This window comes from Typopeltis vanoorti, chromosome 2, assembly GCF_054136105.1.
Source record: "Typopeltis vanoorti isolate ZY-2024b chromosome 2, IOZ_Tvanoo_1.0, whole genome shotgun sequence".
NCBI classification, from domain to species: Eukaryota; Metazoa; Arthropoda; class Arachnida; order Uropygi; family Thelyphonidae; genus Typopeltis; species Typopeltis vanoorti.
Window position 1 is genome coordinate 168,924,917 of NC_143550.1, and position 25,058 is coordinate 168,949,974.

Here is a 25,058-nt window from a genome sequence, read left to right on the forward strand (position 1 = left end):
TCACTGTTGATTATACATATTCGCTTAAGCGTAGAACGCACAGCATTCTGGGAGCATTGGTTAGCGATGAGGCTCTAGAAGTTTTATTCAGTAAGTCAGGTTGTTGGGAAATTTCTTCTAGGAATGAAGAATATTTTTGTTTGTGATAAATCATGAATATTTTTGTACAGCGTAAATTCATAACAGAAGTGCAAAAAAAGTGAACTAAAATTTCGCAATAAAATCAATAATATTTATAAGAAAATTACTTAGGGAGGTAGTTTTAATAAAAACTCCAAAAGACTAAAAATATCTTAAACATTTTTATGCTGTTTGTGAGTAATATTAGAACTACCAAATCAAAGTTCATTCCAGAGTATGATAACGTGTTGGAACGACAGTTTTTTATCGTCATAAATAAAATATATGACATCAGATAACACGCTTTATTTATCCTTTGAATAAACACTTTTATAAGATCCTCGTATTTTGCAGTTTAGTTATATTGCTATAGAATTCAGTACGTCTGACTAAGAAATATTCGTACACTGAACTACACCTTGCCAGACGTTTTGGACTGGTTTGAGCAGGCTTTTGTTTGGTCTCGCCATGTAGCACATCCGTCTGGATTCCTTTGCTGTTTTATATTTATTTCCTCTGAAGATTTCAACTGCAAACGCTAGCGGTCCCAGCATCCCATTTCAGCATGACGTCACTAATATTCTATATAATAATGCACTGTATGAACTATCACTGTGAACAATTTAATGTCACAAAGCAAAGTGAGACATGTCAAAATTTTGAATTTATAAATCGAAATATTTCATAATGTCGGCTTGTAACTAAAGAAATATCGCACTGTTATTTAAAAACGTTTGCTGATAATTTGAGATGAATACGATATCATATGCCCTACGTTGACACGATTCATATATGGAAAGAAATTTATTTATCTTAGAAATAATAATTAAATTTATATTATAGATGTAATTTATAAATTAAAATTATATTAAATAAAAATATTTTAAGAAATTTTAAAAATACATAATGCACCCTTAAATATTTAATATAAGATATTTAGTCCTTTATTTCAGGTTTAATTAAATATATATTTATATTTCGAGTTTTGGGTTAGCATTTATGTGTTTGCGTTTATTATGTGTCTTGAAGATCATGCAATTTTGAATCAGTGCTCTTACCAAAACAGTTCAGAGTCCTGCAGAAGTGCCGGTAACGCTACAACTGCACGGTAAGCGTTTTTTTATTATTATTTATTTATTTATTATTATTATTATTATTATTATTATTATTATTATTATTATTATTATTATTATTATTATTATTATTATTATTATTTTAAGGTCCACATTGACAGATATGGAACAGCAGCCAAACGAGACGACATTTGAAGAAGTATGTCGGGAATTTATCAGACTGGGCGAACTACTCAACAAAAATTAGTCAGGAAAGGTGAAACTTTATGATACGTTTTCCCCGGCAAGTGTCACAGACGTTGACGCCGAGATTATGGAAGATCAGTCAGAATCGGCAAACCCCACTGCTTCTGATTTTCAAGAAGTCCGCGTACTTAAAAAGCGGAGAACAACAGATGAACCACTCAGAGACAACATTATGGAACAACACGTTCAAGTTTCGGACTCAATTGCATATACCAAGAAAAAGGTGCCTCCGATTATATTACGAGAGAAGCAGAGATGAGCAGCTTTAAGGTCAACAATGTCCAACCTACACATTGGCTATGTAAAGGCCAAAAATGTGGATGAAGGAACAAAGATATATCCCACAACGGTGATAGACTACAGGCGAATAACAAAAGAAATGGACAATAGAGGTACAATATCATACCTTTTCGCTCAGCTCGGAGAAATATTTAAAAGTGGTCCGCCGCGGTGTCTGTGAAGACATTGATACAGACGATATATAGTAGCTGATCTTAATTTACAGGATCTACCTCCTGTTAAGGTCAGCAGAATGTAGAGATCCAAGAAATCTCCCATGCCGTTAGTCCTCGTAGAGATCCATAACATACAGTATATAAAAATATCTACAACTTGAAAACAATCTGCGGGCTCATTGTCACACCAGAGCCACTCCGAAAAAGGGCATCTTCTGGGCAGTGCCATAGGTGTCAAAAGTTTGATCATGGCCAGAAATTATGTAAAGCTTAATTTAGATGTTTGAAATGCGGGGACAGCCACCCAACCAATATTTGCACAAAGCCGAAAACAGCCCCGGCTAAATGTGTCAACTACGGTGACTCCCATCCTGCCAACTACAAGGGATGCCTTCAGCACCCAAAAAATAGACGGATGGAATCAGCCAAACGGTCCTCTTCCTCTAGTACAAGAACACCAGAGGCCCCTGCACCACAGCCAGAGGCTCAGCGTCCACAGTCAGAGGCCTTCAAAGATAGAGTGAACCAAAAGCAAACAAGAAGTTATGCTGACGTGGCCCGTACAAACAAATCAGCACCTACAAACCTTACAGCCTGTCTAGCCAACATGCTACAAACTTCAGCAACCTCCACCAAAAGATTTCTCCGTGAAACACAGGCCATCCTCACAGCGCTAATTGAGTAGTAGAAACAAACTTATTCCATCCTCTTTGCAGATCATTGCATGGAATGCAAATGGCCTAAGAAAATTCTGGAGCTTCATTAACAGGCATCAACCAGATGTTATATTAATCAGCAAATCACATCTAAGACCATCAGAAACCCTAAAATAAGGGTTTACCGCCTATACAGAAATGATAGATTGGTCTACAATCAGAGTGGCGGCGGCACTGCCATCTTCATTAAAAATTGCATCAAGCATAGTTCTGTGAACAACCCTCCAACCACTAATCTTGAGATCGCGGCCGTGGAGGTGTTCACCAGCTCGGCTGGTAGACTGAAAATCTACTCTGCTTACAACCCACCCCTAAAACCTCTACTACACTCTGACCTAAATGCATCAAAGAACCCACCATTATAACCGGGGATCTGAACTCCAACCACCCTGCATGGAATTGAAGATCCACCAACAAGAACGGTTGTATCCTTTTCAGCTTCATAGGATCACACAATGCTGTTGTGGTAGGCCCCACCGAACCAACTCATCTCAGTACGTTTGGAACTGCGGACATCCTGGACATAGCTATCCTGTGGGACATTAATCTTCAATACAGCCTAAGATCATTAAATGAGTTATCTGATCACAACCCAATACTACTTCAGATGGGAAGACAAGAATACCTGTATCCTCTCCCTCACTTCTATATATCGTGGAAAAGATTGTCGGAAGTGCTCAGGGATAGTATTGGCCCTGTGTCTTCTTTTACGTACAAAAGACAGAATCTGTAGTTACAAGCCTCTCCCAACTAATTAACTCCGCCGTAACGGTAACCACATTCTACAAATCTGTCCAACAAGCCTGGTCGTTTTCCTGAAGACATTATGAACTTGATCAGGGAAAAAACAGAGCCAGGAAAAGATTTCGTAACACTCTTGCGCCGCAAGATAAAACAAATCTAAACAGACTTACTGGGGCTGTGACAGATGCACAGAGACCATCTATGGAAAGAAAATTTAGCCTCTATCTCAGAAATTTGGAAGAGCAGTGCAAAACTGCATATGGAAATATAGACTTCAATCACTTATACAAAATTCACAGACAGATCAGACACTCACTCAAACTTCCTGATACCAGTACTGACCACATTGTACCCACATCACCTGGTGAAATATGTAATATTATTAAAAATGTAAAGAACAAAAAAGCTCCTGGACCAGACGGCATTTCAAACAGGGTGATCAAGCAGTTGCCTCGAAAAGCTGTAGTGCACCTGACCATTATAATAAATACAATCTTAAGATTTCACTATTTTCCTTAAACCTGGAAACTGGCTGATGTAATCCCTATACATAAGCCATGCAAGGACCCACACCTACCACAAAATTATCGTCCAATCAGTCTTATCTCCAACCTGGGTAAGGTTGCGGAGAACGTCGTCCTCTCACGACTCCAAATCTCAGTAAATGACTTAAACATCCTCCCTAAAGAACAGTTCGGTTTTCGGCAACACCAGAGTACTACCCAGCAAATCCACAGATTTGTGAAATACATCACCGCCAGCTACAACTGGCGCCAGTGCAGAGGAGCTGTTTTTCTAGATCTATCCAAAGCATTTGATAAAATTTGGCATTTCGGACTCCTACACAAACTTATCTCAGCCGGTAGCTCACTAAAAATGGTTCATTTAATCCATTCATATCTTCAGAATAGATCAATACAAGTCAAAATCAACGGTTCTACTTCATCCCACCGCCATATCTTCGCTGGAGTGCCGCTGGGATCCCTACTAGCTCCATTGCTGTTTTCTATATACATGCCTGATATCCCCACAATCCGATGTCTTCTATCATGGCCCTGTATGCGGACAATACAGCAATACTAACCAGATCTTTCCGGCCACATTTCATTATCAGAAAACTTCAAGAAAATCTTCTAAAGCTGGAGGGTTGGTTCTCCAAATGGAGATTGGAAGTCAACCCCTGAAAAGTTCAGCCGTTCCTCTCTCAAAAAGGCCAATGTCTCCTGCGGATGTGTTACTATTCAATACTAAAATTCCCTGGCAGACAGAAACAAATTACCTGGGTGTAATTCTCGACAAGAAGCTATCTTTCAATCAGCACACCAAGTCTGCGTGCACAAAGGCATCTAAAGCCATAGCTCAGATCTATCCGCTAATTAATAGAAATAGCAAGCTCAGCAACAGAATCAAATTGCAGCTATACCAGATGACGATTTGTCCTATAATCACCTATGACTCTCCAGCCTGGAGCCACACCTCTAATACAAACATTATCAAAATACAGCGAGTGCAGAATAAGTGCTTGAGAATGATTCTGAACGCCCCGTGGTATGTTAGAAACAATCAACTCTACAGAGACACAAATATTCCCTATATTCTCTCTTTTCTACACTCCTTAGCGTCCAAGTTTTTCTTAAAGACGTCCACACATCCCAACGATTTGGTTCAACAAGCTGCAGCATACGAGGCAACGGACATATTCAAATATAATACATCAAAAGTCATTTTAACTTTCTGTAGCGATGCATAATCTCCATGCCCATTCAGGGCGAGCAAACTGCTCATAAATTTCACCCTCACTGTAACCTCAACAAATAGCGTGGAATATGAAAAGCATCTTGCTTCACCCCTAAAGACATAAATGTCAATTGTCAATTCAATATATTTCATAAACACAATGCATAGTCTAATTTTTTTTTTTTAATCACATTTTAAAGATAAGAGATAGAGAATTTTCTCACAATGAATTAATTTAATTTTAATTTAATTATTTAACGTATTTAATAAAGCAACAATTGGATCTTGTTAATTCAATGGGTAGTGTGAAAAAGTTTTTTGAAACGTGTTTTGAGATACACCAATGTTTTTTTAACAAGATGGCGTACCTAATCATACAGCAGTGCGGGATTATCTCGACAATGAATTTCCTGATCATTGAAGGAGTGCTTTTGAATTCCAAGACTTCCATATCACTTCTTTGGATTTTTTGGGGGGGTACGGATACTTGAAAATCATGTTTACATTCGCAAACATTAGAGGAAATGTGGATGATAATGCAACAAGAAGCACAAAAAATTTCTCCTAAAGTAATACATTTACAAAAAAAAAAAAAAAAGATGACAAAATAAATATAAGAAATGCTGTACGAAATTCCAAATTACTCAGAAGTGAGATTACTTACTGATGGACAGACGAACGAATAAATTCTCAGAATGTACTTATTGCTTCAACATTGCATAAAATTGCGAAACGCAACTTTATGAAAGTTGAGATATTTGGCTGCAGACAGTGGCGCAATTGCTACAATTGGATGTCTCTTTTCTTAAACAAAGTGTATCCTTTTAAGTTGACTTATTATTATGATTTATTAAAATGAATATAATAATTTTATTGGCAGATTATTTACACTTTGGAGGAGGAAAAACGCAACAAAAGCAATGCATGCGGTTATCGAGTACAGAACAAGTTATCAGGAAGGCTTCCCGTATTGAAACATAGGAGTCTGAATGGGCATTCGATTTACTATGTAAAAAAGAATGATAATATTGTTCCCCAACTAATACTTCGGAGCTGAAATACACTGGTGTCCAAAATCTAAGGACGAACACCATTGCTGAATATTACAACCCCAAATTCAGACGAATCAGCTTCAGGAAATTAGTATAATTGACAATTCTCGAGTAGAAAGCGGTACGCATTCGAATTTTTCGTATAGCAAAAGGGTCACGTGGTAGTAGTCAACTAGATAAAAGGCAAAAGGATGCGAATTGTGTTTGAAGGAAGCTCTTTTCGTGAAGTAATAAAGTTGCAAACTTAAATGTCTCGTAATGTATCGAGCACATCATCTAGATGATTTCACGCCCCCGGAGTTATTGGAAAGCTTGAAGAAGCCGCAGAATAACCTTGCTCTACCTTGGAGCATGAAAACAGATTTTTGGTTATAACAGCAAAACGTAATCGACCCAATACGGCAGGTCAGGTTACAAGTTGGCTCCATTTAAGCACAGGTACGCAGATATCTCGAAAAATTGTGGCAAGATGTTTGCGACAAGTGGGCCTATACGACCGAAGGCCTGTAGTCTGCGTCCCTTTATTTACAACTCATCGTAGAGCACGTTTTCAGTGGGGTTGTATCCATAAAAACTGAACAAGACACCAATGGGCCAACGTACTCTTTACAGATGAGAGCGTTTTAGTCTTTCTTCCAATTCCAGACGACACTTGATCTGGCGTGAAAGTGGTCCTGCTTATCATCACGAGAATGTTCTTGAAAGGGATTGACACGGCGGTGCTGGGGTCATAGTGTGAGGAGGCATTATGCTTAATGGACGCACTGAGCTACAAGTGCTTGAAAAAGGGACTGTGACTGGTGAACGATATTGCAACGAAGTTCTTCAACGTTCATGTTCGATTGTTCCGTGGTGCTATAGGCGAAGAATTCATTTTTATGGCTGACAATGCCACACCCAGGGCCGGCGGTAGCGGGCATGCGGGCGCCGCTACGATTTGGGGCGCCGGCTCCAGGGAACGGTTCATAAGTTAATTTTAAAATTTTTTTTTTTATCATAAAAACAAAAAATTCTTGGAATGATCAATATTAAAATAAATAAGACCGGATACACCAAATAAAAATTTAAAAAAAAATTGTATATTGCCGCAAAAATTGTATATCTTTGATCAGCCGGCTGTTTACAATTTTGCAGCTAGAGTAGGCTAAATGCTTGTCTGCAGAATGCTGTGTCTACTGCAATATCTAAAGTGAAACGCTGAACGGTTTTTATGCGCAGAAACGAATTTTTGTACAAAATATTTATTGCTAGTTAACCAGTCATATGGTGCGCATCTCAGTAGGCTACTGACAGTAGCGCAGTGCAGACTATTATTTCGTCTCTGCGTCGTGTTGTGTAATAATTTCTTGCGGGAACAAAATAGAAATGGAATCAAAAATTAAAAAAAAAGGTTATCCAGTGCACAAAATCGTGACGCCATGCTGCGAAAGAAGCAGATAGTAAGAAACAAACTGGGGCTCTTAATAAATTTGTTAAAATATTAAAATATTCTGATGCAGATTATAACCAACTCGATACATCAGAAATAAGAGTTGAAGAACCGCGCACATCATCCAGTTTGCATGAGAGTACTATTGCAACTATTGAACAAGATAACAAGACGCATGATTTAAGTGAAAAATAGTTACGATTTAGTTGTAGTTGACCACGAAACTAACACATTGTTAATCTCTGTAAATTTAGAAGATCCAGGCGAATGGGGAAATATTAAAGAAACATTAAGAGTTGTTTTAATTGAAATGGGGCCTGTTCAAAATAAAAACATAATATATCCCAGAGATACATATGGTCGTAAATTTGGGACACGTATTATAATAGAAAAATGGAAAACGGGGAGCTCGTGCCAAGAATATGGCTCATTTATTCCGAAACTTTAAATTCTGTTTCTTTGCTTTTGTTGCAAACTTTTCGCACCTACCGAATCAAGTGGTCTTGTAGAAGGTTATAACGATTGGAGAAATGTAAGTACAACTTTGCATAGACATGAGACTAGTTTAACTCACATGAAAAATTTCTTAAAATGGAAGGAACTTGATAAAAATTTAAAAAACAAAACTACTATTGATTGCCAGACTCAAAGCATGTATGAAATGGAAAAGAAACATTGGACGAGTGTTTTAGAACGCTTGATCGAAATTATAAAATTCCTTTGTAGCCAAAATTTAGCTTTTCGCGGATCATCTAATAAATTATATGAAAGGGATAACGGCAATTTTTTAAAACTAGTCGAACTGTTTGCGAAGTTTGATCCCGTTATGGAAAATCATGTTGAAAGGGCCCTACAACGAAACAAAAGAGTACACTATTTGAGTAAAGACAGTCAAAATGAAATATTGGAAACTTTAAGTAATGCAATCAGGGATACAATTTTATTATCAATTTGAAAATCTAAATATTATTCCATAATTTTAGACTGCACGCCTGATGCAAGTAAAACAGAACAAATGACCATTATTATTCGCTTTGTTTTCTGCGACCATGGAATTGTCAAGATCAGAGAAAACGTTTTAGGATTTGCAGATATATCAGATTCCACAGGACGTGGTTTATGAGCAACAATAATGGAACAACTGGAAAAATGGAACATTCCCATTGAAAACATGCGAGGTCAAGGGTATGACAATGGGGCAAACATGAAAGGTAAAAAATACGAGCTCCAAAATTTGCTTTTGAACAAAAATCCTCGAGCTTTTTACGTGCCATGTGCTGCTCATACTCTAAATTTAATCATTGACGATGCAGCCAAAGTGAATACAGATACAATTAGTTTCTTTGCAATTATTCAAGAAATATACACTTTCTTTTCATTCTCTTACACACGTTGGGCAATCTTTTTAAAGTTCGTAAAAAATTTAACATTGAAACGGCCAATAGGAAAGTAAAATTAATGCAATCCGCCCTCTAACGATATCAGTTAGGAGAAATTTACGATGCACTTTTTGAAATTTTAAATAATGAAAATTTTAATAAAGAAACTTAGCATGAAGCACAAACATTGTGTTAAAATAAAGGACTATAAATTTATTTGTTCTATTATAACTTGGTATGATTTACTTAACAGAATAAACCCTGTGAGTAAAATGCTTTAAGACAAAAATATGAACATTACACTTGCTTTAGAAACTATCGAAAACTTAAAAATATTCTTACAAGAGTATCGATCAGATACAAATTTTAAAGAAGTTCTAAAAACGGCAAAAGAACTGAGTGAAGAGGTGGATGGAGAACAAGAATTTAAAACTGGTACGAAAGTTCGACGATGAAAGAAGACACGACAATTTGACTACGAGCTTCATGACGAAACTCCACAATCGCCAGAAGATAAATTTAGAGTGAATGTGTTTTATACACTTCTAGACGTTGCAATGTGTTTGTTAATAGAAAGTTTTGAACAACTAAAAACATATTATGATAATTTCAATTTCTTGTATAGATTACTACAAATTAATAACGAAGATTTACGAAAAAATTATGACGATTTAGAGATTCTCTTGAAGGACGGCGACAATAAAGACGTAAATGTAATAGAACTATATGAGGAGTTATGTGCCTTCTGGGATATTTTTCGGAAGGATAATTTAAATATTCAAAACTCTTTCGATATTCTTAATTTTATTGTGTCCAATAATTCATCTTTCCCTAACTTTTCAATTGCTTTAAGAATACTGTAAGTTCGCCCACCGATTAGAGGTCCCTCGACACTTCTGCGCATGTCAGAAAAAGGAGAATCCATTCCGATAATAGGGTAATCAGTCTGTCTTCTGGGATGAGTTTGTTTATTATTACAGGTCGGAAAATTTAGCTTTTCTTTTACGAACATTGTTGTTTTTAAACTGTAACTATTTTGCTTGTATAACAGTTGGAAAAATGTACGTAGAGCGTTTACAAAATTAAAAAAGGTATAGCATAAAACAAAAATTTAACTAAGTTTATTTTTAAGAACGTTTTCTATAAAATAAAAATAATTATACAGAAAAACAGAAATTATATCAAATGAGCATAGATATTCTAAACTTACAGTTCAGAGACCTGAGACACTTTAATGTCCTGAACTGATTAATTATTTATGACTTGTGATTCTTTTAACAAACCCATTCAAAAAAAAATGTTGGAATAAATACCATTGTCAAATTCTTTTAATCTTGAAGCGTTATCAATTATAACAACAGCATTTTTAGGAAGGTTTGGAATCAGTTTTTCTTCTGTCCACTTTTCAAAGATCGTAGAATTCATTTGCCCATGGTAATCTCCAATAGTTGAATTGGCTTTGTATAGTAAGTTTGAATTCGGTAAAAAAAAAAACATTTCTCCACCCGCACACAAAATTATTATGCGCCGCGAGGCATTTCCGGTTTGTAGCACTCCACATTCTTCTTTAGACTGCCAACATTTTCCATAAGTTAAATTACTATCAATCCAAGTTTCATCTGGATACACAATCGGTCTTTTCTCCTCCCTGAAACGTCTTATTGCTCTCAAATACTGCGTTCTAGATAAAACAATGTCACTTCGCTCCATGATTAGTTTTCTTTTATTCTGGGACTTTTTAAAACAAAATCCGATTTCATGAAGTATTTTCCTTAAACTTTCTCTTTTCCAAGGAAAATTAATTTTTTCTTTAAGCAGGAATCAATTTCGGAACAGTTGGCACTCTTTTCTCGACCACGTAAAATTCGTGAATAGTTCTTCTTATAACGTCTACATCAAAATCATTCAAAGCTACGGTTTCGATGGTTTTCTTTACTCTGGCGTTTTTTTTTTTTAGGAGATTTAAATTTTGGCTTACCGTCACCTTTTGATTCCCTACGAATTCTTTTAACAGTCGACCCCAATACACCCGCAATTGCACTTGAGAAAGGGGAACAAGGAGACGGCGTTCTGACGATTCTTTTTCGCAGAATGTCAGCACATTATTCAACATTCTTTTGCAAGAGCTACTGAAACGTTTAACAACAGAACTTGTTGACTGTACTGGATCCATCATACAAATTAATAATAAAAAAAATAATACAAAAAAGCGACAACAAAAATCAAGCTAGTACTAGTACAGCGACAGACAAGAAAGCACGTGATTTCGCATGTTGACGACCAATTCGTACATCCTTCATTTCTTCCTCCCCTTCAGCATGAATCGACTATTCTTGGCAAAATGCCAAGAAGGGATCTATAAATGGTGGGCGAACTATATTAACCTTATCTGTTAGTGTAATGAGCGGTGAACGTTCCTTTTCCAAGTTGAAATTGATTAAAACCTACTTAAGAACAAGTATGTCACAAAAAAGGGTTGTTAGTTTGGCGTTAATAGCTATTGAAAATGATAAATGTGCGGAATTAGACGTTAAGACCATTATTTCTAATTTTGTGAATATGAAATCAAAAATCTTAAAATTTTAATTAAAAAAATTCAAGTATATTTATGTAATTTAATTTATATTCTGTTATTTTGTAACGATTGTATTTTGTGAATACTTGTATTAAATGTTATAATTATTTCTGAATTATTTTCTTATTTTCTCATCTATCTTGAGTTTCTTTTATTTTTCTAAAAGATAGTTCCACTTATAAAAATTATAAAAATTTTTTTACAAGTTACTAAGAATTCAGTAACTTGTAAACCGCAAGAATTTTTCAAACTTTAGTTCAAATAAATTTTATATATAACTTTAATTAAAATTCATTTTAATTTTGCTAGCGATTTAATGATTATCCTGCCTAGTTAACACCCGTTGGTTCGTTACATTTAGCGAACCAACGTGTGTGTTCTGTCAATATTTATTTAAGAAATTTCAAATAATTTAAATTTTTATTATCGTAAAAGAACCACACACGCCCGGATCGTTACAGGGGCGCTTAGATAGAAATTGCATGCGGGCGGCAAAGACCCTAGCGCCGGCACTGCAGGTGGTAATATAGTTCCAGCTTATTATTTCTAATTTGTTTTCAATGTTTTGTATTATCTTTTATTAACACAGCATATGTTTTATCTTACACATTTGTCTGCTATTTGTGCTTGGTATATGGATCTCTAGATCTTATGTGTTCCGCTTACAGCGCGTGACCAACAATTAATCTCATTAACTTCAGTCCTATAGTGGTGCCATCTCGTGATATAAATATAAAACGAATTAAGCTGACTTGTAGAATACATAAGCAAGGAATATATATTTTTATGTGTGATTTAGGGTAAATCACGTATATGTAAATTGTTCTGGAATACCAATCAGTTGTATTCGTCTTCACAAATGTTCATCTTGCATAATGCAGATGAATGTCAGCAAATGTATTTCTGCGGTTTATTTTTATCCATAAGAGCCATGATAAGGGCTGCGATAAATAATTTGTAATGCAAGTCATCAGCATGACGAATGTTTACATACTCGAACGTATCGAATGATGATGGAAGGAGAAAAAACCGGTTCCCATCAACATCTTAAACTCATGTAATTATATGGGACTCGACAAGCTGCGACAACTGGTTGCGAACATTGATGCAGAACCACACTAGAAGACACACGTACGATTGACAAAGGTAAGAAGTGTATATTCAATTGATATGTTCGAAAATATTATTACTATCAATAACTTAACTATGTCGAAATTAATTGAACTAAATGAGTTAAACATTTTTACACGAGCTTTAAGAAAGATTGAATTCATTTGAGTTTTCTCTTATCAATGGTTGTTTTGTGTAAGAAACCTTCCTAAGAAAGAGCCAGTGTTTAACACAAAGATTGATTCAAGAGAAAAAGAATCTTGATAACTTTCTTATGGCGTAGTTTGAATAAACTTATGGGTTATCAACAAAGGAGTATCTCATCCTTTTATGTTCTTTCTGTATTTTAAGCAAGAAACCTGATCTGGTACTCCTTTGAGATAATTCACAAAAAATCATGAGCAGTTTTTTTTTTTTTTTTCCCCGAAACATTCTCACCTTCCAGTTTTATAGCAAAAAGGAACCAGCTTTTTTTTTTATTTAATGACCGGTAAGCTATTAAACATGTATTTCTGACCGTTTCAATGTTATTCTTTTGATGGAGTCTTACAACGTTTTTTTTCTCATAGACTTTATTTACTGTTTATCGCACTTCCAAACCTCCCCACCTCTGTACAATATTCAGCGTTCTAAATATAAAAATCTCATCTTTTCGACAACACTGCCGAACACACCTCTTTTTATTATTTATATGGCCATTTATTATATGTTTGCATATTTTTTGTAACGTTATGTACATAATATACGCCTGCTCAGTAAGACCAATTGCTTTAAACTTTCCCAGGTTTAGGAAGTAATCTCGCTAAATACAGCTCAATAATGCACGTTTTTTTATGTGTTCCGCTGGAATATAATTTACCGTTTTCCAGTGGTGCCCTACAATGCTAATAACATCTCATATTTGTAACACCAATTAGTCTTTTTTTAATAGTTATTTTATTCTGTTTTTAATCTTACAACTGAGTTGATAACAGAGAAAGATGTTGGAAGTTTTTTCACTTGGTTAGACTATAATAAATTTAGTTTAATCCTTTATCCAAGTGGAAGCAAACAAAGTTTGCACCTGAAAGTATCTTCAAAACTGAGGCAACTCAGTTTTGAACCAAGGTGGACCAAGCTTTCATCACTCCTTGTCTCAGTATCTCCCATAATGCAAAGCACATCTCCTTGCGGACATGTATAATGCTATGCATTAAGGGAAGGGCTACCCAGATCGGTTTCGACCTTTATTGAGGTCTCGTCAGTGGGAGTCAGATCCAGAGGTGGTGATACTAAGGTGGAAGCAGTGGAGAAGTCATATTTACCTATACGAGTTGCCAAAAGGTGTTTTACCTTATCATTGAATTACTCTGGATTTAGAGAAAGATGTTGAAAGTTTTTTCCCACTTGGTTAGACTATAATAAATTTAGTTTAATCCTTTATCCAAGTGGAAGCAAACAAAGTTTGCACCTGAAGTATCTTCAGGACTGAGGCAACTAGTGGTAAAGGTGGACCAAGCTTTCATCACTCCTTGTCTTAATATCTTCCATAATGCAAAGCACATCTCCTTGCGGACATATATAATGCTATGCATTAAGGGAAGGCCTTTCCCTTAATGCATAGCATTATACATGTCCACAAGGAGATGTGCTTTGCATTATGCGATGTTAAGGCAAGTGATGAGAAGTCATACCACCTTTCCCACGAGTTGCCTCAGTCCTGAAGATACTTCAGGCGCAAACGTTGTTTGCTTCCACTTGGATAAAGGATTAAAATAAATTTATTATGAGTTGATAACAGTCATGAAACTTGAACCAAAAATTCTGATGATAACAAAGAGCCAAATAATAAAGGAACAAAATCAGCAGAATTTTGGTTCAAGTTCTCTCTTTCTTTCTCTCTGTCTATCTATCTCAGGTAGCATGTTTATACGAATCCATGACATTTCTGTCCATCTTACCATACAAGTAATCTATAAATCGCTTTATACTCATACTTTACATAACGATGTAAATTATTTTCTTTATCCATTCTTCTTCAATATCCTTTTCCAGTCCAAGCATAAACAAACAGAACCATCTTCTCTTCTTCCGCCATTTCCCATCCACTTCCATTCAATTCGGATCCAACTCCCTCGCCTAATATTTCCAAAACACTACACCGTTTGGCCATAGTACTTTGGAAACATTCTTTCTAATCTACATAAGTTGTCGATTGAAAAATAATAGCTTTTCTTTTTAAATAACTATCTCACTCAAGAAATGCGATGACTATCCTACCTACAGCATATTTTAGTATTGCAAGTTACCTGTGGTGGTATCGCCTCACGCGGTCAATTAAAACTGTCGGCCAACTGAAGACAATCACAAACATCCATGATACAGTAGGATTCGAATCTACCCGCTCTCAACCAATTAGATGCAGATTTCACGCGCTGTATGGAGAAAGTGGTCCACACGGAATGCGGATTTCATGTCCTACCTATCTAGAAATTGATCCTTCACCTTCTTCGAAAAACAACAACAACAAAACATTACTTATCTTCATCTTCACCCATTGAAGAAACTTGAATGAAACCGCTTATCGAAAATGTTCGGGATTCCAACGCGTCTCGATTGAATTCACTACAACTTTGAATAGAAATATGTAGCTTATATTATCTAGCTTCATTGGTTTTAGTTTTAGTATCAAGACAGATATCAAGGCTATAATATTATAGTGAACTCAAATTAATTATTTTTTAAATTTTTTTTTTTTTTTTACAGATTTAACACTTTATTATGTCTCAAATAAATTACATACATATATTATAAAATTTAAGCAATAGTAATACATTTTCTTTGATGTGACTAAAGAACAAATTCTAATTAATATCGTTGTAATATGCATAATGTGCAACTGATGTAACAGCATAATTCGGGTATTATTAGTATATTTTTTTTAATAATACTAATAATTTATTACATATGATACATACATTACATAGTTTTGATTACGTATGCAACATTACATACATTTGTTTACATATGAAACAACATTACTTACATTTGTTTACGTATGATACAACATTATATACATTTCTTTACATTTCATACATTCATGTATTCTGATAATAATAATAATTTTTTTCGCAATAATAATTATAATCATTTATAACATATGATACATACATTACATAGTTATCATTACATGTAATACATACATTACATAGTTATCATTACATGTAATACATACATTACATAGTTATCATTACATGTAATACATACATTACATGCATTTGTTTACATGTGATACGTACATTACATGCATTTAATTACATATGATACATTTATTTATTATTTATTTTTTTATTTTTTTTTTAATCTTGGATGAGATGAAATGTATTTTCTCAGCTTTCATCCTCGAAGCTTATTTGTGAGCTTATCTGAGGATGACACTAGTCATTATTTATTGGTTTATTTGCTGTGTCAGGAAGCTATGGAACCAAATCTATGTTTAATTGGCTTGATTTCCACTGCATCCATTGATTGAGAAATTCGCACGTGCACGCACGCGCACACACACACACAATCTAATATAATAGTTTTTCTGCATTTTGTCTTTTGCATTTTTCTTTCTTTCAATATTTTTATTTAGTTTTATAGATTTTGTATTTAATAGAGCTATTTTACTTCTCTACAAAAATTCAGTACACAGATTGCAGAGTAGATTCTTTTTAATATACTTGTTTGTTTGTTTATTTGTTTGGGTGGCAATGCTGCTTTCTTCCTCGAAGCTTCTGCAGAGCTTATCTGAGGGAAGATGGCAGTGGTTTCGTGGATTTGTTTCAGCACAAGTCGCAAGCCAGGTGTAGATTAACCTTGAAATTGAAATCATAAGCGCTGCTTGTAATTTGAAAGTGATGTTTATCATTTAGGGTCTCCAAACCTCTTACACATGAATAGGTTGAATAAGAAATTATAAGTGATTGATGTCCATTCAATTTATGATGCTACAATAATATTATAATATGAAGGATAAATGCATTTCTTCAATTCTCTCTACATCCCCCCCCCCCAAAAAAATAAAATCGATATTATATATCACATTATAACATTACGTCTTCTAAGATATAATAACGCCAGTTTAACCAAAAAAATAAAATAAAATATCCGGAGGAGAGAACAAGTAGGGAGGGATGCACAAATGCGAAACATTCCGCTCCATAAGAACTTGGAAATTTCAATTTAATTGCGATTAAAAATGTACTTTTAATTTATCTTTCATGTTATTGAATAATTTACATACACTAAAAGTAACATTTGTGAAGAACGAAATTTCTTAATTGGTAGTTTGAAATCATTAATTGATAAGTTGAACTTAAAATAATTTCATTTTCATAAATAAAGATAGGCATGGCTATCCTATACAGATATTGTATTATTATTATTTATTTATTTATTTAATTATTCACATAGTTGATACACAGTCAAATCAAGATATCATGTAAACAAAACTTTGACTGGTGATACAGACCAATTCAGATTCTACCCAAGAATCTAAGAATAGTCCGTCAGGTAGCGTCGTAAAATATGGACTGTTCCAAGTAATGCTGTTTTTTGTAGGTCATATGGGGTCACTTCATTGATTTTTAATTGCTGTAAATAGTTGCACAGCTTTTTTGAAGTTGCACCAAGTGCACTGATAACTATTGGGATGACTTTGGTGTGTTTAAGCCACAGTCGGCCAACTTCGATTTCCAGATCTCGATATTTATTAATTTTTTCCAGTTCTTTGTTGTTAATGTTGTTATCACTAGGTACAATTATTAATAATCCAAACCTGTCGATGTTCGATAATTGTGATGTCAGGTCTATTGTGTTCCAAATGTCGATCAGTTGTATTAAAAAGTCCCAGAGAATTTTTGCTGTTTCGTTTTCCAATGCTGTCTCTATTTTATGCTGCCACCTGTGATCAGAAGAAGGAAAGCCACATTTTTCGCATACATGCCAATGAATTATTTTGGCCACTTGGTTGATTATGGCGGTATTTATAGTCAGTTTGAGCTATTTTGCTGCAGGCACTGATTAGATGTTCTGCAGTCTGATCTTTCTGATCACATAATCTGCATTTGCTGTTATTATTGATGTTCATAATAATTGCTTTCATTGCATTAGTTTGTAATGCCTGTTCTTGAGCTGCTACAATAAATCCTTCTGTTTCTTTTTTAATGTATCGGTGTTGTACCCATTTCCATGTCTTGTTCACGTCAATTTTGTCCTCAGTATCTCGAAGAAATTGGCCATGCAAGGGTTAATTTTTCCAGCGCACATATCGAATATTTTGTTGTTCCTTTTTGTAATCGGATTTGTTTGCTCTTGCTTTTAGAAGATCCTCTTGTGTAATTGCTTGAAGCATTGGCTCAGAGCTATTGTCGATATAACGTTTTAAACTAATTTCTTCTTCTTCCACAGTCTGTCTCACTTGCAGCAGACCACGTCCACCTATTCTCCTCGGTGGGTACAACCGGTCAACATCACTTCGTGGATGTAATGCATGGTGAATAGTCATTAGTTTTCTAGTTTTGCGGTCCAGTTTGTCCAGGTCTTCTTTTGTCCAATTTATTATGCCAGCTGTGTATCGGATCACTGGTATAGCCCAAGAATTCATTGCTTTAATTGTGTTTAATCTATTTAGTTTTATTTTCAGAATATTTCTAACTCTTTTGATGTATTCTAATGCTGCCAGTTGTTTAACTTTCGAGTGTAGAATATCATGGGCTTCTAATATTCCTAAGTATTTATAGTGTTCGTCAGCTGAAATTGCTTTTATATATTTCTCTTGATCAAAATTAAAATTGCTAGTGTCATTAATTTTTTCTCGTTTAACAGATAAAATTGCGCATTTATCTAAACCAAATTCCATTTTGATGTCCTGGCTGAAAATACGAACCGTGTTCAATAAAGAATCTATTTGCTGGGCCGATTTTTTCCATATAACTTCAAGTCATCCATGTAAAGATGGGAAGTTTTAATATTACATTTAGGAATTTCATATCCAAGCTTTATTTTCTTCAGAATCATTGACAAAGATATCAAAGAAATATTATTATTATTATTCCATGAAGTCCGAAGACATCAGAGAAGGCCCACACCACTATTTACACAATACCTATCATACATCTCCCATTAAAATTGTTCACAGACAAAGTATTCTCCCCCCCCGCCCTAACGTAGAAAAAAAAAACTAGTCATGATTTTGTTAACTACACATCTTCCAGAACATGACAAGGCAGTTAAAGAACATTGTACTTTACCTGTGTCGTCATGTACTGGAATATTTCCTTAACGTCTAATCGAAAATCCCTTTAGTATAGATATGTTTCTGTTCTATCCCCCCCCCCCCCCCCCCCCCTCTGTCTAACATAATCGTGGGCACTCCACAAACCATTGACCATTTTGGTTACTCGCCTCTGAATCTTCTCCATCACGTTCATATCCCAAAGAAATTCAGATGACCAAACCTGTGTAGAGTAGTCTAGATGGAGTATATCAAAGCCCTATAAAGAGAGATAATAGCATCCGTATCTTGGCGTGTGGGTGTTCTTCAAAATCCAGGTGATCCTTTTACTCACTTTCGCAATATGAACTTCAAATCCTGTTTTCACCATAACCCATGCAGAAATACTCTTGTCTGTTTAAAATGTTTTATTTCTTTATTTTAAAGCAATGAAAACAACTTATTAATAAAAACTATTTCATGCAATGATTAGGACTTAGAGTGGGTTTCACAGTCAGATATTACTTGCTTGGTAGTGGCTGTCAAGGACTTTGGAGACCTATGACTGGCGTTCTTACATGGTTGAATACCCCCCCTACTTTTGCACGTGTCTGTAAATAACTGTAGACGTATGCCTATAAAACTAGTTTGTGTGCAAAGCTGACGTAGAAAGCTGACGTCAAACACGATGTGCTGTTTTTTTTTTTAAATACTAAAATACTCACCACGTCCTTACAACAGCGGAAGTGGCAACCTTGATATATTTAGCGGCTAAAACTGAATAAATTAGCTTGAAATAGATGGACACCTGCACGATTTGGGATCTCCAACAAATAAATGTAAACTATGTATTTGTTTTTTTTTTACATTGATTTTCTGAAACTAAGATTTTATGTCGCTCCTAATGTCAGAGGCTAAGTTAAAAGACTAATATAAAATTTTAATTAATATCGAAGAGTAATATAAAACACACACTTGGTTGTACATTTTTGGAAGGTGAGGATGATAAAATATTTGGAGCCAAAACTTGATGGAGCCAAGAAAATGCGGTGAGAGAATGGTGTTGATAATGATGCATAAATAAGACCAGTACACAAGAAAAGCGATGTATAAAATGGAGTTGAATTTACCATGAGGATATGATACAGGCAGAAACAGGAAAGAGAAGAAGTCACACCCAACGACCTTAGCAAGAAGGCTTTTTTGGTTGATTTCTTTACCTTTGTTTCAAGCTTCGGTGAGAAGTTTTCGATTTGAGCCGTTGCACGTGTGCTGTATTTTGAGTATGAACTGCAGAATCGCATATTGTAGAGAACTAGGGAACGAAGATCCTTATTCCAATAAGGATTATTTCGGTTACTTAGTCAGATCAAGGATCGGGAGAATAGATAAATAATCAGACCATGGAAAAGAAGCGTAGAAATCCCGGAAGTCATCCATCCCACTTGGCATCGTTGTAGTACCATAGTCATGATAATGAGATTTGCTGGGAATAGATCCATCTGCACGAAAGGTAACTTGGATAAGATTATTGTTCAGAGTTGTCACGAGAAGAGCAAACGTGTGCAGTGTATTTGGAGGTAGAACTGAGTGCTCAAAGAATGATGAGTATTATCTGGTATTATGGCTGCCAGATTATTAACAATTTCGGTTCGATCCTGATAGCAAATGATTTAGACGTCTTGATCAAATGTCAGATAAATGTTAGTCTCCCAGGGATATAATCTTACAGTACAAGGAATTATTATGGCATATGGAGTATTAAAAAATAAAGAATATTTATTACAAGGAGAGAAATAAATACACACACGGAAAAGATTTATAAAAACATTTGTTTGGAGCTAATGATGGTTGTGAGTTTTGGACTATAACAGCAGAAGACTGGGAAAGATTTGAAGCATTTGCAATTTACTTTTGGAGAGTATTGCTGGGAATAATCTGGAGGGAAAGAAAAAAAACAAATCAAGAAGTTTTGCATAAAATAAAAGAGAGCTTAGTGTTGAAGAAGACTATCATAGAAAGAAAGAAAGACGAAGTGTCAGAATACCTAACGAATGGATTATAAACGTATGAGAAGGGAAGATACCAAGAAAAAGAAGTGGACCGTCTAAATACACATTCTTATAGGGGATGTTTGGATCAATGGGAAAAGGTCAAGGGCGAATGCTGGTGTTGAAATTCACGCTTGCTCTTGTTATCATTCAGGGAGTGAGAGGTGTGATTGAAGTCGGATTAGCGGAATAATGAATTACTGATCATTAAAACTATATATTTAGAAATGTATGTACATTTAATTATACAAATACAATATTTATTTTACAAATGATATTCTATCTTTTTCAATTTAGCTACTTGAATACAAATTCTACCCTACGGTCTTCTTTATGAACTGGTCAATAACATCATCATAAAAAGTTGGTTGTAACTTAATTTTCCCAAGTAACACGCACACTTGTAAAGGCTGGCTGAAGTTCACTGGCTAGAGCTACTTTGACTGCGTATGGCCCTGTGTTTAAGACGACGGGAAGGAAGCGAAAATGGCTATGCGCGCGCATGAAATCACAGTGCTGCTGCGAGGACCTGGAAGCTCCGAAAACAAAACCTAGCAAGCCAAGGTAGCTTTAACTAGACGAGAAAGCATCGGCCTTTGATACACAACACAAAGCTCAATTATTGCCACGCAAGCGTAAGACGTCTTCTGTCTACAAAAATAAAAGCCTAAATGGAATGCTTATAAATGCATGCATTTATTAACAAATAAATATTACTTCTTTCTCCAGTAATGAGCTTGCGCAGCAAGCATGGAGAATCCGCCCCTGGAAGAGGTTATAATCTACTAAAGAGGAAAACCGGAAACCGGATTACCTGGAAGAGGAAACTGAACTCTCCATAGCGACAGGGACTGTCTCTCTTAGAACGATAATGATGGTGACCGGGAATTAGACTGTAAGAAGTCAAGTTTTAGACAAAAGTAATCCAAAAGAGCATCATGATTGACTGAATAAAGAGAGATGAAAGCGGAAGATTAAAGCCAAAAAGTAAGGCATGGAAATCCTGAGTCAGATCAGATCGAAAAGCGGGAATCTTAGGTTTGATAACATTTGGCAAGGAATGTCTGATTTGAAGGAAGCTCATATCTTCCTCCTCCCCCCTTTCCCCCCGTACAGAATGCATTAAGCAAAATGTAGGTGGAGTAGCTGAAATGAACTGCAGATCTCAACTGGCATCGTGGAGGATGCCAGTTGAGATCTTGTTAGGAAGAGTAGGTCGGGTTTTGATGCTTGTAAGTGCTAACAGTGGTGGTTGTTTGGCGATCCCGTATTTTGGTGAAATCGATGTAGAAGTGCTTTTTGTTGGATGAAATTTTAGTGTATTTTTTTTTTTTTACTTTTAAAAAACAAAGACGATAAATGCAACAGAGGTAAATGGCTTAACTCCCACACAGGAAATGACAGACTCCAGTCCAAGTGTGATCTCGATCCCCTGCAAGAGGTTATGCTCAGACTCCCTCTAGAACTGTGTTCCCTCTTTCCGCGGAACACAGTTTGGGAAACTGTGTTCCGCGGAAAGTGATCAAAATTAATACGAGCCTGGAATTATTTTAAACGCTGCGACAAGTTCAAACATGTTTGAAAATCAGGCGCTCCTCGTTTTGCGTGTGGATTGTGCTATTAAGGCCCGCGCTGGCCTTGACTCAGCCGCTGGCTGAGAGCCGTCCGCGGTTATCGATACCTCCGAGCGCGAGTGAAGTACGGAGGTATCTATTCTAGGAAACGTGCGGCCACAATACGGAGGTATCTGTTCGATGCGATGCGGCCCGGCACCCCTGTAGTGTGCGCTGTCGCATTTTTGCCATGCGATACCGCCTGCTTCGGCGGTAGTGTACACTTAGCTTTACATTGAATACGAGACCGATGATATTCGACTATAACCAAGGTGTTCCGTTAAAATTTTAGGATTTATGTTCCGTCGTAGGAAAAATTTGGGAAACGTAACTCTGGACACAACCTGGCAGTGTAATCAGCATCCCACCAGGATTACTCACTGGTGGATGGAATTCAGGCAACGGATCATTTCGGAAAGTTGCCCAAAGGAATTTCAGTTGTTTGGTTATTTCATCATCATAAATGCCAGTTCCGGTTGTTGATACGATCCATAGTTTTTGGGATGGATAATGAGGAGACTGAGCATGCGCATATCTATCAGTGTGGATTGCTTTTCTGGATATTATAATCTTAAAATCTCAGAACGAGAAAGTGTCACGCAAACGGAAAGAGAACCATTGCTTTTTATCTCCATCGTGAATTTTCTTTTTGGGAGTTGTTTGTTCGGACGATTTAAGATCTCCTGGAATGTATACTGACAATAATTCCATAAAGACACCAAGGATGTATCTTTTTCAGAGCCTTGGTTGTAATTTGTTTTATTAATTTGTTACCTTTATTTAACTTTGTTTTTTAAAACTACATTAGAAAGAAAACTTATGAAGCCACTCAAAAACAAAAGCAGAAATATCCATAAAAAATATCCCGAAGCCCCTTCATCCTCAAATTCCCGCATATATGTGGTATTAAATATAAATAAAAGTTTCTAAATTAGTGTCTGGTATGTGTAGAACGAACACAATATAGTCACCGTGGTACGACTGTTATTATCCTTTCCAAAATGAAAAGAAAATATCTATCTAAAAATTTGTATTAATTATTTTAACCCAAAAGAAATACTAGTAAAAGGAATGACTTTATGCTATTTCTTCCTTATGTATAATAATAATAATAATCCTTGTGAATAATGTGAATAACATAATAAGTTCTTAAAGTTCTTAAAAGAACTGGGCGATGGACTGAGTCCTTGACTCTTTATCCCGTCATCTGAATGAAGAGAATCTGTGTGGATAGAGTGTTATCGAGCTAAAAGCTCTAGTCATGGCTGGGTAACGGCAATAGCCGAGCCTCAGTTAAAACTTCATTAGCTACAGCATATTGCCATTCGCTACCCTGGAAGTCCTAAAAAGGACTTTTTCATTCCTTCAAACCTCTCTATCATTCGATCAATAACATAATAACTGATAATACAATTATATATATAATTATATTATGTTCTTTAAAAAAAGGTGTACGAAAACTCTCCAAATTATTTACTATTTTTTTTTTAAAATAACCATATAATTAAATTAAATATTTATTAGATATTAAATATTTTATGTTATTTATAAATCTTAATTAAAATAAAATAGTTTACAAATGTGATATTAAATTAAAACTATTCTCTTGTAATTCACTAAGGCAACCATAAATTATCTTGTGTTGCAGGTGAACAGTAGATGATGGCTTCAGCCGAAGTTATATTCGTAATCTTCACGTTATCCTTCGTGTCAGCAATCTCTTTCGTTGCTGTTTGTTATTTAGTTTTTTCCAAGCAGAAAAAATCATCGGCGAGCACGAAAATCCTTAATCGTATATAAATTGGAATCCGTTTTGTGACATGCAAGAGTGGATTGTTAATGATTGCAATCAGGATTGTAAAAGAAATGTCTGTTACAGTGATTAAAGAAATATAAATAAAACAACTGAATACTTTGCTGGTTTGTGTTTCATTTCTGGCGTTTATTAAAACCATAAAAAGGAACTCTTATAGATCATTCACATTGTTGTTAAATTATATAAACAACTTGCATCAATTGAAAACAAAATAATTTGATCTACACGCTATACAATAATTTGATCTACTCAAATCTGTGTGATAATGTTTTTCTAAGGCGCATTTTTGAGATCGATTGAGTGAGTATCCACATACAAGAGCGGTTGCTTTTCACCGTTCACTCTTTTAGATCGTCCATCAGGGATAGTAGATGCTGAGCGACATTTGCTACAGTTGGTTTCTTGATTTCTGGAGAATACGCTAGAACACATGAGCACCGATACGACCAGGTGGAACACTGTTAATAAGAAGAATAAGACCAAAAACCACGCCACGGCTCTACCTCCAGATTTTTCCAATTTAAGAAGAAAAAATGCAACCGCTAAGAAGGATACAAAGTTAACAATCACGCACAAAACAGCAAGAAATTTTCTATCGTCTTGCCACCAAGGTGTTGATGGGGTTGGTCGAATAAAGAATGCTAGTAGCTTATTATTTCCCAGTCCTTGATTATAATTTATTTTGAAAAATAAAAAATAAAAAA

At 35.4% G+C, this 25,058-nt stretch overlaps 1 long non-coding RNA gene across 1 annotated transcript; it reads left to right on the top strand.

The window, feature by feature from the left end:
• The first annotated feature begins 12,243 nt into the window (after positions 1-12,243).
• Positions 12,244-24,453, top strand: LOC150109647 (uncharacterized). The gene is made up of 2 exons (XR_016549978.1): positions 12,244-12,672; positions 24,187-24,453. It is a non-coding gene; the product is annotated as an uncharacterized LOC150109647 (long non-coding RNA).
• The last annotated feature ends 605 nt before the right edge of the window (positions 24,454-25,058 follow it).